Genomic DNA, 15873 nt, shown 5'->3' with positions numbered 1-15873 from the left:
TGACGGGCAGAGATGGTTTTTTTCTGCCAGATGGGAGAGAAGACACAAAGGCTTTCAGGGGAGCCTTGTTAGAGCTGGGGCTTTGAAGAATGACTCTGGCGAGAAGGTCACCAGGTGAACAAGTGGCCTAATTAGGCTGTGATATACATTTATCATCTTTGTCCCATACCTGCTTTTTCAAGGGAAGCTTTAAAAATACAAAAACTGGATTGGAGGTTGGAGGAAAGTCTTGTATCAACATTACATTCTCTGATTATGATCATTGTACTGTGGTCACAGAAGAGAGAGACCATATTCCTAGGAAATCCACACTGAGAGAGTAAAGGGAAATTTCTTCCTCCCCATCTCTCTCTCTCTCTCTCTCTCTCTCTATATATATATATATATATATATATATGTAATATATATACACACATATAGATGCATAATATATATGTATATATACACATATCCACACATTTGTGTATGGTGAGGGGCAGAGAGAGACCGAGAATGAGACTGATAAAGCAAATAGGACAAAATATTAACAACTGATAAATCTGGATAAAGAGCACTTGTGCTATACTTGCAAATTTCTATAAATTTGAAATTACAGCAATACAAAAAGCTAAAAAAAAAATGTAAAGTACAAAACATACTCAATTTGTTTGAAAACTACCAGAATGATAATGTCTTTCATTACCATCATTCTGAAAGGCAATAATCAGAACACCTAGGCCAGATGGATGCAGCGAGCCACCTAGGCTTGGGGAACTCTGAGGAGTGCAGCATCTTCTGTGGTTCCCTCTTCACTCCCCCACCCTGTTCTTTTTTTAGAATTGATGTATAGTTGATGTGCAATATTCCCACTCTATTCTTTTTTCTTAAAACCTTTGAGACTTGAAGGGTGAGAGGGTCAGGACAGTGGTGAAGCCCATAGCAGGTGTGGTCTGCTGAGGGTCTTGAAGGAAAGGGCCTAAAAGATGCTGCCTGTTCCTCTGCAGTGGAACCCCCCCTCCCCCAGGAACCTAAAGGAAATAGTGCCACCAGGAGTGGGCAATCAGATTAGTAAGGGTTTGTGATCTATCAAACAATTTTTTCTATACTTGTTTTCAATATATTTTAAAAACCAGAAAGCAAAATTTTATAATTATATAAATGCCAGCAGCATCAGCAGCTGACTTATACCAGAAGCAGACTATATTCTAGGCACTTTGCTAACTACTTAATATGGATATTTCATTGGTTCTCCATAATAGCTCCATGAGGTGGGTACTGAACTAAGGCCCAGCTACTCAAACAGTGGAATTGGATATATAAGCACAAGTGGCCAGGCTCCAGTGCCTGGGCTCTTGCCCACAATTTTATACTCTCAAGGTTCTAGTTACTAGTTCATGTGCATGTAGACTCAGAATTTCAGAGGACATGGAGAGGGGATGAAAGCAGTATGCTTGGTTGGGGCAGTGGGACTGCAGTAATGTTTACTTTCATTTCATTCTTCAGTGTTATTTGTATATAATTTAAAAAAATCAACCCTATGCATGGATAATTCCTGATCTGGTAGATGTAGTTTGGTATATGTGTGTCTAACACTGAATCTCTGTCACTAAATAAATTACAGCTTCTCTGTGCCTTGGTTTCTGTATCTGAAATATGAGATGCTATTTGCTAACATTTTCTCACTAAGATACTTGCTCTGTGGTTGATATTCTGTGCGTAATATGTGTAGAATATGGAGACTGTGGAGACTATGGGGTAGGGAAAATGTAGGGAGGAGTGGGGTGGAGTGAGGCAAATATCTATGAAGATAGTTACTTACTGGTGGGATCAGATATGCATGAAGCAGCACTGGGCTTTCTGACAGTCCAACATGGGATGAAAACATCAGATCCAAATTAGACCTTCCCCTCCGCTTATGTGCCTCCCTTTTTTTCCACCCTCTGCCCTGTCTCCCTTCTTCCTTTCTTTTCCTGGGCCAATGGAAGTTGTGTTCTGTTGTATTTACATTTTCTCAGATAGAAAAGATGAGCAGAGACTCAGACCTTTGAGAATGTGAGTGGCCTGAAGGCCTAAGCACATGTCTGCTTGCATCCAGGAACTCACTCCTGGATATCATTTAACTCATTTACCACATGCATGGAAGAGACATTTTTCTATTTGTTGCTTATACACAGACAGTCCACTGGAAAAGCATCTAGAAAAAGGTAAAAAAAAAAAAAAGAAAAGAAAAGAAAAATGAGAGCAACCAAAGTTATTTGCTGCTATGGTAGAAACTATGCTGATCCATTTGCATTCTCTTCCAGGTCACCTTTCAAACAATCTGGCTAGAAAGCAGGGTTTTCATTTCTCTGCATTATCCATCTAGGTTCAAAGATGCTTTTGAGAGAGCCAAGGGAATGATGATTTACTGTTGTCAGGTACTTTGAGATCTCAGACAAAGAAACTCTGTAAATACTGCGAATTACTGGGCATTACTGGCCCCAGTATCCATCCCCTCAGTATTATCAGGGCTTTGGAAAAATTAATGAAGAAATGGGTCCTGACATACTGGCAGCAGTAATCGCTTCTGCAAAGATTAAGGGACCCTCTGCATTGAGGACTGTGGTACTCAGTGAAAATACTCACCCAAGAATTACCTTTTTTTTTTTTTTTTTTTTTGCAAATGGAAACCACCAAAGATGAAAACCTATTGCAATATGAAAAAGCAGGAATCAAAGCTTTTAAAATCAAACAAGGGAGAAGGCAAGGCTTTGTGTCATGTACATATCTGTACAGGAGCAGAGAGGAGAGAGACATTCAGAGGGACAGACTGGCCTTCAGGAAAAAAAAAAAGCTGGGCAAAAGGCTTTTGCTCATATGTTTATATTTGCTACAAAACCAGATCCTTAAAAAAAACAAAAAAACAAAAAACCATATGCATTCTGGTTGGTAAGGGTGTAGGGCAATAGGCAGTCATATACATTCTTGGTGGGCATGTAAACTGGTAAAATCTCTATGGAGGATCCCTTGGCAGTATTCACTGACATTACACATTCATCTTTCCCATTTTCTTAACAACTCCACATCCATGGATTTATCAAGTACATCTATTTGCATATATACAAAATGGCATATTCTTGAAGCTATTCGCAGCAGTGCTGTTTGTATCAGTCAAGTCTGAAACAACTTAAAAGTTGATTAGTAAAGGATTAGGTAACTTTTGGTATATCCATAAATGGAGTATTACCCAGTCATTAAAAAGAATAATGCAGTTCTGTATGGACTCTACAGAATTAGCTCTAAAGATGTAGTGTTCATTGACCTAGTGGTCCAATAGTTAAGACACTGTGCTCCCAATGCAGGGGACACAGGTTTGATCTCTGGTCTGGGAACTAGATCCTGTGTGCTGAAACTAAGAACTTGCATGCTACAACTAAAACCCAGTACAGACAATTAAAAACAAAACATATATATATAGTGTTAATTGAGAAGAACCAGTATGTAGAACAGTGTATGTTTGTGTGTGTATAAATATATTTGAATACATATGTTTGGGTTTGTCATGCTCATATATTCATAGAATGGATTGTTTCTAACAGATTGCATAAGAAACTGATAGCTGGCTAAAAGATAGGGCTTACCTCTGCTTGAAGGGCTTCCCAGGTGGTGCTAGTGGTAAAGAACCCACCTGCCAATGCAAGAGATGTAAGGGACATGGGTTTGATCCCTGGGTCAGGAAGTTCCCCTAGAGTAAGAAATGGCCACCCACTCCCCTATTTTTGCAATCCCATGCACAGAGGAGCCTGGTGGGCTATGTTTCAAAGGGTCGCAAAGATTCAGACACAACCAAAGTGACCAAGCATGAACACACCTCTGCTTTACATGCTTTCAAATATTGTATCATGTACCCTTTCAAAACAATTAAATAAACAGTGTTAATGTGTGTGAAACCACTGATTAAATGACAAAGTAAAAAGATGAACCTTTTACCATTTTCTGGGGGTAGGGCTGGGTAAGATGTATTTTCAGAGCTCTCTCAACACCTTACTTCCCTGGTTACCCACAGCTCAATTCAGGTGGGTCAGCCTTGGAACAAAGACACACTAGGCTAGGGGATGCTCATCTCAAGGCTGCAGGTGGAGTAATAAGATTTCTGTTCTCCTGAGAATCTAATAAGAACAATAAAATAATAATGATCTCAAAAAGAAATATGGAACACTTAGGTGCCAAGCATTGTGCTAGGAGCTTTGTGCAGATAACGTTGCTTCAATCCCACCACAAACCATGATGCTGTCAGTGGAATTCCCTCCACTTTACAGGTCATTGTAGAGGTCCTTGGTACCATGGAGCCAGGGGGCCCTTGCAAATGGAAAATCTGCCGCTGCTCCAGTCTCACTGCCCTGGGCAGCGCAGCATCTCTCAGGGCCGTGGCTCCTGCCTGTCTGCTGGCTTCTCTTCTCTGACACCAGTTGGTTTGTTCACTATCTACTGGGTTCACTCACTCATCTTGCTTTCTCGAGTCCTTTGAGCATGGTCCTTCGACACGCTTCTCCACCCCCAGTTCTCCTCTGTGCTTCAGCTGCCTCCTGACTGCCTCCTCTTCTTGGACCACCTGTTCTGGTCTCATGAGAGACGACTTGAGAAGCCATCCCCACTGGGGGTCAGCCACCTCCAGACTCGAGGGTGGGCTGTCCCAGGCCAGGTTCCCATTCGGCTTCATTTCCCTGTGGCTGAGGGCTTGGGGATCAGCCTTTTCTTTCCCTCAGCAAATCTTTTTCTGAGAACTGACCTCGCACCAGCCACAGGGACACTGGGGGTGCGGCACCAACAAAGCACAAAGCCCTTGCTCTCCGTGGACTCACCCTGTGTCTCCTGGACCTGCAGTCATGGGGGTGGCAGACACTCTGGCCTGGCCAGTTAGGGGATAATAACCATGCCTGACCACTGAGCTCTTGTCTCAGTCCTTATGTTACAGCTCCTGTGCTTCTCTGCACTCTTGTCTTTTCCTGGCTTCCTATCCACCTCCCGAAACTTGGTCCCGTGAACTTCAAAGTCCAAGATGACCAAGCAGATGGCCAGCACAGTTGGGTGGAGAGTAATGGGAGGGAATTCTGCGGGACAATAATGCTCAAGCCTGAGCCCCCAATAATGAGGTTACCAACGGTTCTACCAAAACTGGTCAGCAAACACCCAAGTGGTGCTCTTTGCTTTTCTTCCTTGTTTCTCTTCTGTTGATGCCAAACTGCCTGAGAGGATTCCGTGCTGACCTTTCCAGGCTGTCTTCTACATTCTTCAAACTCCAAAAATCCTTCAAAACCCAGCTCCAGGCATTTCCCTCCTCAGTGAATCAGTCCTTAAATTCTTAGTGACAATCATGGCTGCATTTGGGCTACTTCTGTATTCGGTACATAATTTCATTATTACTCTTATTGTGCTATATTGCAAGTGTCTATTTAAAAGTGTGTTGTCTTGACTCTAGTGTAAACTCACAGAAGACAGGTTCCATGTCTTGATTATTTATTTTGAATTTAAATAAACTATTTTAGAAGAATCTTAGATTTATAAAAAAGATACAAAGATAATACAGAGAGTTTTTCTATACCCCTTGCCTGGTTTCCCCTATCGTTAATATCTGGCTTTATGATGGTATATTTACTAAAACTAAGGAATCAACAATAGGTTGTTACTATTTTTTTTAATGTTTTTTACTTATTTATATTTATTTATTTGGCTGTGTTCGGTCTTAGTTGCAGCATGCAGGATCTTTGATCTTCATTGAAGCATGCAGGATATTTAGTTGTAGCATGCAAACTCTTAGTGGTGGCATGTGGGATCTAGTTTCCTGACCAGGGATGGAACCTGAGACCCCAGCATTGGGAGCACAGAGTCTTAGCCACTGGAGCACCAGGGAAGTTCCTGGGTTGTTGCTAATAGCTGATTTTCATAGTTTATTCAGATTTTACTAGTTTCTCCCCCAGTGACCTTTCCTGTTCTAGATGCCATCCAAGCACATCACATTTAGTCGTCTCCTTAGCCTCTTCTGGTCTGTGACAGTTTCTTGAACTTTTCTTGTTTTTGATGACCTTGACAATTTAAAAAAACTATTTATTTGGTTGTGCTGGGTCTTCACTGCCTCGTGGCCTTTTTTCTAGTTACAGTGAGCGGGAGCTACTCTCTCGGCGAGGTACACCAGCTTCTCATTGTGGTTGCCTCTTTTCTCGCAGAGCACAGGCTCTAGAGCATTTGGGTTTCAGTACCTGCAGCACATTGACTGGCTCTGTAGTTGTGGCTCCCCAGCTCTCGAGCACAAGTTCAGCACTTGTGGCGCAAGGGCTTAGTTACCCTGAGGCTGTGGGATCTTCCCGGCCCAGGGACCAAACCTGTCTCCTGCATTGACAGGTGGATTCTTTACCGCCGAGCCACCAGGGAAGCCCTGACTTTGACCATTTTGAGGCATATTGATCATGTGTGTTATAGAATGTTGTTCAATTTGGGGTTTTGTAATGTTTTCCTTGGAGAAGGCAATGGCATCCCACTCCAGTATTCTTGCCTGGAAAGTCCCATGGATGGAGGAGCCTGGTGGGCTGCAGTCCATGGGGTCGCGAAGAGTCAGACATGACTGAGCGACTTCACTTTCACTTTTCACTTTTATGCATTGGAGAAGGAAATGGCAACCCACTCCAGCGTTCTTGCCTGGAGAATCCCAGGGATGGGGTCACACAGAGTCGGACACGACTGAAGTGACCTAGCGGTAGTAGCAATGTTTTCCTCATGGTTAGACTGCGGTTTCTTTATTTCTAAGCAAAATATCTAGAATATATCACCTACAACAGACCAGGCTTTTGACTTCATGGTGAATGAACTGACTGGAATTCAGCTGTTTCCTTAGCACGGTACCTATAAATGGAATCTTGATCAATGCTCTTGGAGAGATGAAGTATGGAAGCCAAGTCTTGCCAAGATCCCCCACACAGTTCAGTTACAAAAGATAGCATGTGTTGAAGAAGGAGAGCCGCAGAGAATTACCTGCGGCAGCTCAGCCTGAGTGGGTGAAGCCAGCAACATCTCTGAAAGAAGGGACTGGAAAAGCAGGCAGGATTTAGAGAGGCCCTTTTCAGTTCTCAAACACGCCCTAGCTCCCCCCTGCCTTATGGTCAGCTTACCTGCTGAGCCCAAGGTCTGGAAGACATTGCCAACCCCTCTCCTCTCACGGCTGGCTTCTCACTGCAGACCACATGATCAAAGATATGCTCCAAGTCTGTGAGCTGCAACTACGGAAGCCCGGGCACCTAGAGCCCAAGCTCCTTCCTCAACAAGAGAAGCCACCACAATGAAGAGCAGCCCCTGCTCACCGCAACCAGAGAAAGCCTGCGCAAAACAGCGAAGACCCGGTGCAGCCAAAAACAAACCAATAAATAACAATTTAAAAATAGGCTTCACCAATCTCTCTCAGCAATTGTTTTCTTCACAGCTTTTGCATAAAGTATGATTATTCCTTTACTGTCCGTCTCTCTCGCTGCACTCTAAGCTCCTTGAGGACAAGACTGCATTTTTTAATTCCCTCTGGCAGAGCACATGACCCACAGAGAGAAGCACTCAACTTATCTCGCTGAATCGATAAAGGGTTGATGTTGGATGAGTCAGTCAAGACATGAGACAGTGAGAAAATCCATGAGCCCTGAGAGGCCCTGGGATGGAGCAATACCTGGGTAGGCAGTGGGATGCTGCCAGCTCATGAGACTGATCACAGTGGTGTCAGGTGATCCTGAAGGGGTGGCATAATTTGGGCAAATGCCAGCAGTGTAATAGGTGTGGGCTGCAAAGAGGTAGAGGCCATCCAGTGATTTTCCATCTTGGGAAGGCCAAGAAGATTTCACAGTGAAAAAGTGGAAAGTCAGGAAAAACTGGGGTCAAGCGGGGCTGGGGGCTATGGGAACGTATGTCCAAGTTGAGAATGCACCCCACCAATGAGAATAACACAGAAGTTCCTGGAAGGCGAATGGAGTGCCTGGTTTAACTGCTCTGGTGTTGGCATAAATCCAAGGAGCCCAAAGGGAAAAACAGGGGACTCACATCAATGCTCCCTAGTGAGAAATATAAAATGGAAGATGAAGACTTGTGATTTTTGCTCTAGGATTTAGTGTTAATAAAGAACAGCCATCTGTGGAAGCATGAGGAAATCAGTGAGCATCTGGACTCAGGACGGAAAGGATTTCATTGAAATCTTGGATAATTTCCACCATGTTGTCTACATGGTTACAAAGGACAGAATTGGAATATATGCTGATTACCCTGAAAAGTATACACGTCCCCATATGAGTTCAATTTTCAAATGCTGACCAAAGGGCAGTGTTTCATAGATTCTGACTGGAACAAGCCCAGTGGGAAAGGGACTAGAAAGTATATGGCAAAGAGACTCTGAGTCCACAGTATGATTTAGAAACTAAAGCAGTATGTGTCATCTCTGTGTACCTATATAAATAATTACAATGGTTGAACTCTGCCTATTTCTCATCCAACCCAAGTAACAGCCCTGAAAAAGAAAGATAACGATGATCTGTGTGTTTGGAAGTCCAGAGGGACTGTTGGTGACAGAGCTCATGGGGTCCCTGGGAGGACCAAGAACACAACCAATCTCCCTCTGACAAGGTAGGAGTGGGCAGAGGAAGGCATGAAGAGTGGCTGCACTTCTCCATCTGAAGGTCAGAACACGAGATCAATCAACGTGTCTTTGCCATTTTAAATCGACAGCCTTCGAACCCCCAGAAGGTAAGCAGATGAGTCCTGTTCACTGACTTGTAGGAATTTCTCCTCTCCTCTGTACCACCTTAGATCAGGGGTAGAAAGGAATGCAAGTGTTAACTGCTGCAATGCCTTCATTTGAGAAGGAGAGAAACTAATGTCCAGAGGACAACATGACCTGCCCAGACTCACCTGGTAGATGGCTTTGGGTCCCAGGATGGGACCATCTAATTCACCTTTCCTATCCCAATCCTCAGCAACCCACCTGGAGACTGACCAGAAAACTGCCTCTGATTCTACATTTTGGGTTTCACTTTCCATTCATTTGAATATATTCAAATATAGCAAACACTGTTCACTATATAGGTCCCCCCCCACCGCCCCCTGCCGCCCCCCATACGTTACTTCTACAGCAGCCTTGAGGTGGCCAGGGGCAAAAAAACAAAACAAAGCACTCTTCACATTCACATTCGTTTAAATGAGACTCTTGCTTTCCCACCAATCTCCAGCTTGTATCAATTCATTTCCCTATCAGAAAATAGGCGTCGACTTTGCAGATGGAAAGTAAATTTCCCTGCAGATATTACCAGGCAGGTTACTAGCACTACTGGACAGTTTTATTTTTACTTTTGTTTCAAGGTAAGGTGGGGAACTCCACATTTGCCAGGTAGTTTGGTGAAAAAAGGTAGAGTTCAATTCTTTTAATTTTATTTTTTAACTGTAGTTGATTTACAATGTTGTGTTAATTGCAGGCATACAGCTCAGTAATTCATATATATATATATATTCAGATATATATGTGATTCAGATATACATATATAAATATGTAAGTATATTTATTTCTTTTTCAGATATATATATATATATATATATATATATATATATATTTGTTTTTCAGATTCTTTTCCCTTACAGGTTGTTACAAAATACTGAGTAAAATTCTGTATGCTATATAGTAGGTCCTTGTTGGTTATGTATTTTATATACTGTAATATGTATATGTTAACCCCAAATTCCTAACTTATCCTTCTCTCCCCTTTCCCCTTTGCTAATTATAAGGGTGTTTTCTATGTCTATGGGTCTATTTTTGTTTTGCATATTAGTTTACTGGTATCCTTTTTTTTTTTTTAAGATTCCCCATGTAAGTGATATCTTACGTTATTTGTCTTTCTCTGTCTGACTTAGTACACTTAGTATGATAATCTCTGGGTTATCCATGTTGCTGCAAATGACATTATTTCCAAAGGTAGTGTTTCTAACTTTGTATCAGTGTTAGCATCAGAGGGCAAGACAAGAAACAAAGAACAAGTTATGTCGGCTGTGTGCTGAATGGAAGAGCACCTTGCAGGATCCTGGCTTTCTGCTTCTCTTGCCACATACAAACTTTCAGATCCTGAAACATTACGTGGGTTGAAGGGAGTTGCTTTGCAGCACCTGAACTGTCAACACGGAGGTGGGTAGCTGAGATGACTTGGCAGGACCTGCCTGTAAACATCGGTTATCAGCTCATTCGCAAGGTAAGCCAATTGGCGGCAAGTTAATGTGTTTTACGCTCCTCTGCATTAAATTGAAGGTTGTTGTGTTTTATAAAAAACCCAGTCATCTAAATATTTCACATTTAGATAGGAAAACTAGACAACATAAAGACAACCGTAAGATTATGTCATTAGTAACCACTTAGATGTATTTCATTAATAGTCATTTATAGGTATGGGCTACTTAAAGTCAGATTTCACTTCCTATGTATTTTCAAAAGGGTCAGATAGTATTGGGTGTGGGGTTTCCAGACAAACACAGAATGTTCAGTTAGACTTGAATCAAAATAAATTTGAATAAATTTTTAATGTAAGTATGTTCCAAACACTGCATAGGACAGACTTTTATTCATCAACACTGGGTCCATTGCTTAACCAGTTTATTGATTATTCAGATAATTTTTGCCTCTGCTTTCTCCTTTTTTGGCCTTTCAGTGGCTTAATTTTAGGAACCCCATTAGAGGGTGGAGAGAAATACACAATTCAAGCACATTGGGTGTCCTACTTACCATCAGCTGAGGCTCATGGTTTAGTAGGGGAGGAATTTGATACTTCGGATTGAAAATGGTGATTATCTGCATTCTCCCCATTACCATATAGACAGAATTAGTCACAGACTGATGTTTTCCAGAGTTTGGATTTTGCAGAGCAGTAAAATGTAAAAAGAAAAGGAAATTGTGAAATTGTGAGAAGATCAATATATGGTTGCCAAGTTTAACTTTGATCAAATAAGAATGTTAAAAATACCACAACTGCCATCTTCAATGATCATTAATTCATAAAAGAAAATAACATTTGGATATTTCCAAAGTAGGAAAGATGCACTCTTAGAAGAATAAAAGTTCTTAAATTTGGCAGGCTTCCGATGAACCCATCCTTAGTTTTGTGGAAACTTTGTCGCAGTGTGGTACCAGGTATGCCATAGGAGCATAAAACCTGCAGGGATACTGCACATCATACAGATTTGGGCTAATGGGGGTAATCACAGAACAACTTTTAGTAAAGGAAAGAAAAGGTGAACACAGTCAGTTTGGATTTCGATGACCTTAAATTAATAGCTAATTTAAAATTTAATTTCTGAGAAGCATCTTATTTGTATGGGAGTCTGTTGTAACTTTTCTCAAACCAGGAAGCATTTTCTCAAATTAAAAGGTATAGAAAATCCTTTTCTAAATTTCCTTTGGAGCATAGCACACTGTATGTGCTCTTCCATTCTCTTTCTCTCTAAAATGAATGCTTCAGGAAATGGATAATATGACATTGAACTTCAACAGCTTCCCTTCCTAAGAGAGTTCAGAGGTCTTTGAAACCACAGGTAATGAAGCCTCCTGGCTCCCGTGAGCTAGCAGAGTGGTGACCCTGGCTGAGAAGAGTTGGCCCAAAGGCAGGTGTAGTTGGTAGCAGTGCTGGGAGACGGAGTCCCCAAGTTCAGAGTTTCCATCACCCTTCCCATTTTACACAAAGGAAAGGGATGGTATGAACATGGAGAATTGCCTGAAATTGCTGAGTAATTAGTAGAAACCATTAATTGCCCAATCCAAGTCTTGTGGGTAATTTTTTTCTGTCCTTCTTCTGCCTGAGAAACACATATGAAGACTTCTTGCCACAGGAACTTTTCTTTAAATAGGACTGAAATTCAGTTTTATAAGCCACAGAGATCCAAAGTATTATTTACCAATGATCTTCAGATATTCTTTCCTTCTCCCCATGGCTAGAAAGTTGGAAACTTTTTAGGGTCTCTTGGAGTCAAAGTAGTAGGCACTGAACTCACAACACACACACACTGAAATATACATTAGCATATGTTTAAAAATATGAAGAATACCCCCAACTTTTAAAATATTTTGATGCACTTTTATTTTCCTAGTTATAGGGTTATTTGGTGTCTTTTGATTCTACATATCCACTTGATAAAGTTGGTATTATCTTAAAAATATTTCCCACTTTATAACTATCCATAGCTTTATTTTAAAACATATACTACAAATCACATGAAAAATATTTTTACCCCTCATTTTAACAAAAGATAATCTCTGCTGTAGGGCAGTGGGATTGAGGGCCTTTTATACATTCTATTTTCCTGTGATGATGGCACTTTCATAAGTAAAATAATTGTTTATTACTTTCACATTAAGTAAAAACCAAAGATAAAAAACACATGCACTTCTATCGAAACCAATTTCAATCTGAATTTTAAGTATCACCTCATAATTGAAAGTGAAATTCGCTCAGTTGTATCCGACTCTTTGCAACCCCATGGACTATACAGTCCCCGGAATTCTCTAGGCCAGAATACTTCTCCAGTGGATCTTCCCGATCCAGGAATTGAACCAGGGTCTCCTGCATTGCAGGGGCTTCTTTACCAGCTGAGCTATCAGGGAAGCCCACACTTAAGCTTACCCCGTTAACCACGGTCTTCTTCCTGGCCTACCTGAGAAACTCAACACCCCTTCTGCATTTGAGACTTTGTCTTTCTGAGAGAAATGCACCCAGCTTTTTTTTTTTAGCCTCTCAATCTCAGCTCTTCTGCAATTACTGTAGCGCAGGCATTTTCCTCCCAGCCCTTTTCCACATCAGCTTGTTTTCATTCCCCTCTTTGTTATTTGCCTTACTAATTCTGACATGATGACTTCTTTCAGGCTCAGCCAAATAGAAGTGCGAGATTTTGGCTTGGATTCCACACTGATGTTTCACAGAAAGTCAGCTCTGGTTCCAGGTACTTGATAAACATCTAACTTCTTGCTGTTTCTAAGCGATGATCATTTTGGTTAGCAAGTGCACAGCTCTTCAGACATCGTTCCCTCCTACACAACAAGTGAGCTAATGAAACCCATGGAGTGTGGCCGGCTCTCTGCTTCTTTTGAATGTTTTCTGTCACCTGGGCCAAGCTGCTGCGGCTGGGACTCTGCACAAGGGGGCTGCCTCAGGGCAGGTGGAGGGGTTCAAATAACCGTGGCCCTCACGTTGCAATGTAAGGAGAGCTATTACTTTACACCCTTCCCATGTATTTCTCTTCCTAACCACCAAGTGTGAGGATAATGTGCTATTTTTATTTATTCTCAGGGGAGTGAATATGAAATCTTAGGGTGATGGTGGCATATGGCTGAACTGTGTTTTTTTTTAATATCATATTTTTTTAACAAATGAACTCTGTGTGTGTGTGTGTGTGTGTGTGTGTTGGCTGTGTTGAGTCTTCACTGTATTGCTTCTCTAGTTGTGGCATGTGGGCTTAGCTGCCCTGCGCTACGTGGGATCTTAGCTCCCCGACCAGGATCGAACCTGCATTCCCTGCAATGGAAGGTGGTGAATCATGTCTTTTAGTCCTGACTCAAATAAATTAGATGTTTTGGTGGTTGTTGTTGTTGGCAAGAGAGGAAAAAAGAGAGCTTTGAATCCAAAGAAAATTAGATGAAAAAGCTAGATTTTCCTAATTCCTGGGTTCTAGATATAAAGAAAACACAGCCGCAATGAATAATATAATCAAACTGGAGGAAGTTGTAATCACTGACATTTTTTTCCTGGCCAGACACCCCAAATCTGTGTACTTAGATTTTAATTACATTTGTCCCTATCCATTTAAAATATGCTTTCTGCAATCAGAATACAACAACAAGATTTAAAGGGAAAAGAACCAGCTAAACAGCTTTCCAAAAACATCTAAGGCTTCTTGGACAGTGATACTTTCATTCAGGGATGCTGTGTGGTCTCATAGAAATGGATCAGAGACTTGGCCCTCCATTTCCTCAGAAAGAAACATGCTTAAAATTGTTAGAGTAAATGAGATGGACAAAGTACAATCTGCGTTTTGCTTTTAATTTCAACTAAAAAAAAAAAACAACAAAACCCAACTCACTTTGAACTTGTCCGGAGAAAAATACTGAGCCTGTTTATCTCCCTTCCTCTGCCCAAATCAACTCTGGTATGACTGAGTGCCTTTTCAGTTCCTTCATTTTCAGATCTGGCTCTCGCTGTGATTGTAATGCTGTTAATAGCGATAGTGATCACAGGGTTTATCACTTTAAGAGTCACCATTTTAAAACACCAAAATAAAATTTTTTAGGTTCAACGTTCCCTCTGCCTGTTTCTCAAATGAACTCCCCGGTGAAGCATGTTTATGCGTATTTAGAAATGGTCTACCAGGTGGGCAGAGAAGTTCACCCAGGTCCTTACAGAGACCACTCCTTTTCACTGTGCAGGAAATCTGTGTTTTATTCCTTTCAAGTCTCTCTTCTCAGACTGGAAACGAGAGATGGAAACTACTCCATCTCGCCACTCTTGGAAAGGTGTTGGGGGTGGTGGTGGTGGTGTCTTGCTCATATTCCCTGGCTTTTATTTAGATCAAGTGTGGGTGAAAGAGAAGAGGAAACTAAACCTTGAGGAAGGAGAAGAAGGGAAAGTAGCCACCTTACAAATCACCTAGCAATCTGCCCTTTGGAGGAAACTGACTCACGATAGCTAGAGTACCTTTACGGATCTGAAGTATCCAGTGGTCTCTACTCTCAAGCAGAACACAATCTAAGATTGCTGAAGAAAGATGCCTACCATCAATTCTTTTAAAAATTATTATGATAATTTACAGAGGAAGAAAATAATTATTTTTCCTCTACCCACCTTCGTTCATGTCTGGGGTTCTGCAAATTAGAATGATAAAAGATGAATGAGAGAAAAACAAGTTTCTGAACTCTACACATAGGATACTCAGTGATGAGAAACTCAAAGGAATGATTCCAAGTTGAGCTTCTGTGGCATCTTGTGTGTGTGTGTGCTCAACTGCTTCAGTTGTGCCTGACTCTGTGTGACCCCATGGACTATAAACACACCATGCTCCTCTGTGGGTTCCCCAGGCAAGAATACTAGAGCAGGTTGCCATTTCCTACTCCAGGGGATCTTCCCAATCCAGGGATCAAACCCGTGTCACTTCTGTCCCCTGCATTGGCACATGGGTTCTTTACCATTCTTGCCATCTGAAAAGCATTCTAAACACTCTATGGCATCTTAGGAAAGAACAATAAATTTATAGAGAAGTGACAATGCCAAGGTGAAGGGTTTTAGATTTCCAAGGGTGGTAAACAGTAGGAAGGTAAATACATGGGGGAACCAATGGAAACTAAAGATTGTTTCAGCAAAGTTTGTTATGTAGATTCCTCTGGTGCAGTTTCTAGGCTGGTTAAGAGTCTAGAGCTGCCTCTGGTGGTTAAGAATCAGCCTGTTCTTCCTGGTAGTAATGGGGAGGTCACAGGGCTTGTCTTGTGCTTGCTTTTTCTCAGTTGTTTTCAGTTCAAAATAAGTTCTTTTCCTTAAGCAAGTTTTGGGTAGCATACTCTGAAGCCCATTCAGGTTCAATTTCTCCTTCCTAAAATTAAGACATATACATGGTAGAAAGTTTGCAATGTATACAGAAGTTTCAAAAAGCATGCACAAACATGACTAAATCTTATTAGTCACATGCAGCCACATTTAGGAATGGTTCCAGTAATTTTTCCTATGCTCTTTTTTTTTTGCTTCACATAGCTGAGCATTCCTTACACAGAATTTCACATACCATGTTTTTGTTCAATCAATCAAAAATGTTTTTCTCATGCTATTATTCATTCTTTAAATATTATTCTAACGGCAATATAATTTTCTATCATAGGAG

The 15873-nt window shown here is 41.3% G+C and overlaps 1 protein-coding gene across 1 annotated transcript in view; it reads right to left on the bottom strand.

Annotated features, from left to right (window-relative positions):
- The window catches only part of RORA (RAR related orphan receptor A), a 778196-nt gene that overhangs the window by 139527 nt on the left and 622796 nt on the right, over positions 1 to 15873 (bottom strand). The gene's annotated exons all lie outside the window — the stretch shown is intronic.

The sequence above is a fragment of the Odocoileus virginianus genome, chromosome 6 (assembly GCF_023699985.2).
Source record: "Odocoileus virginianus isolate 20LAN1187 ecotype Illinois chromosome 6, Ovbor_1.2, whole genome shotgun sequence".
NCBI classification, from domain to species: Eukaryota; Metazoa; Chordata; class Mammalia; order Artiodactyla; family Cervidae; genus Odocoileus; species Odocoileus virginianus.
Note: the sequence above shows the minus strand (reverse complement) of the source record. Positions and strands in the feature narration are given on the sequence as shown.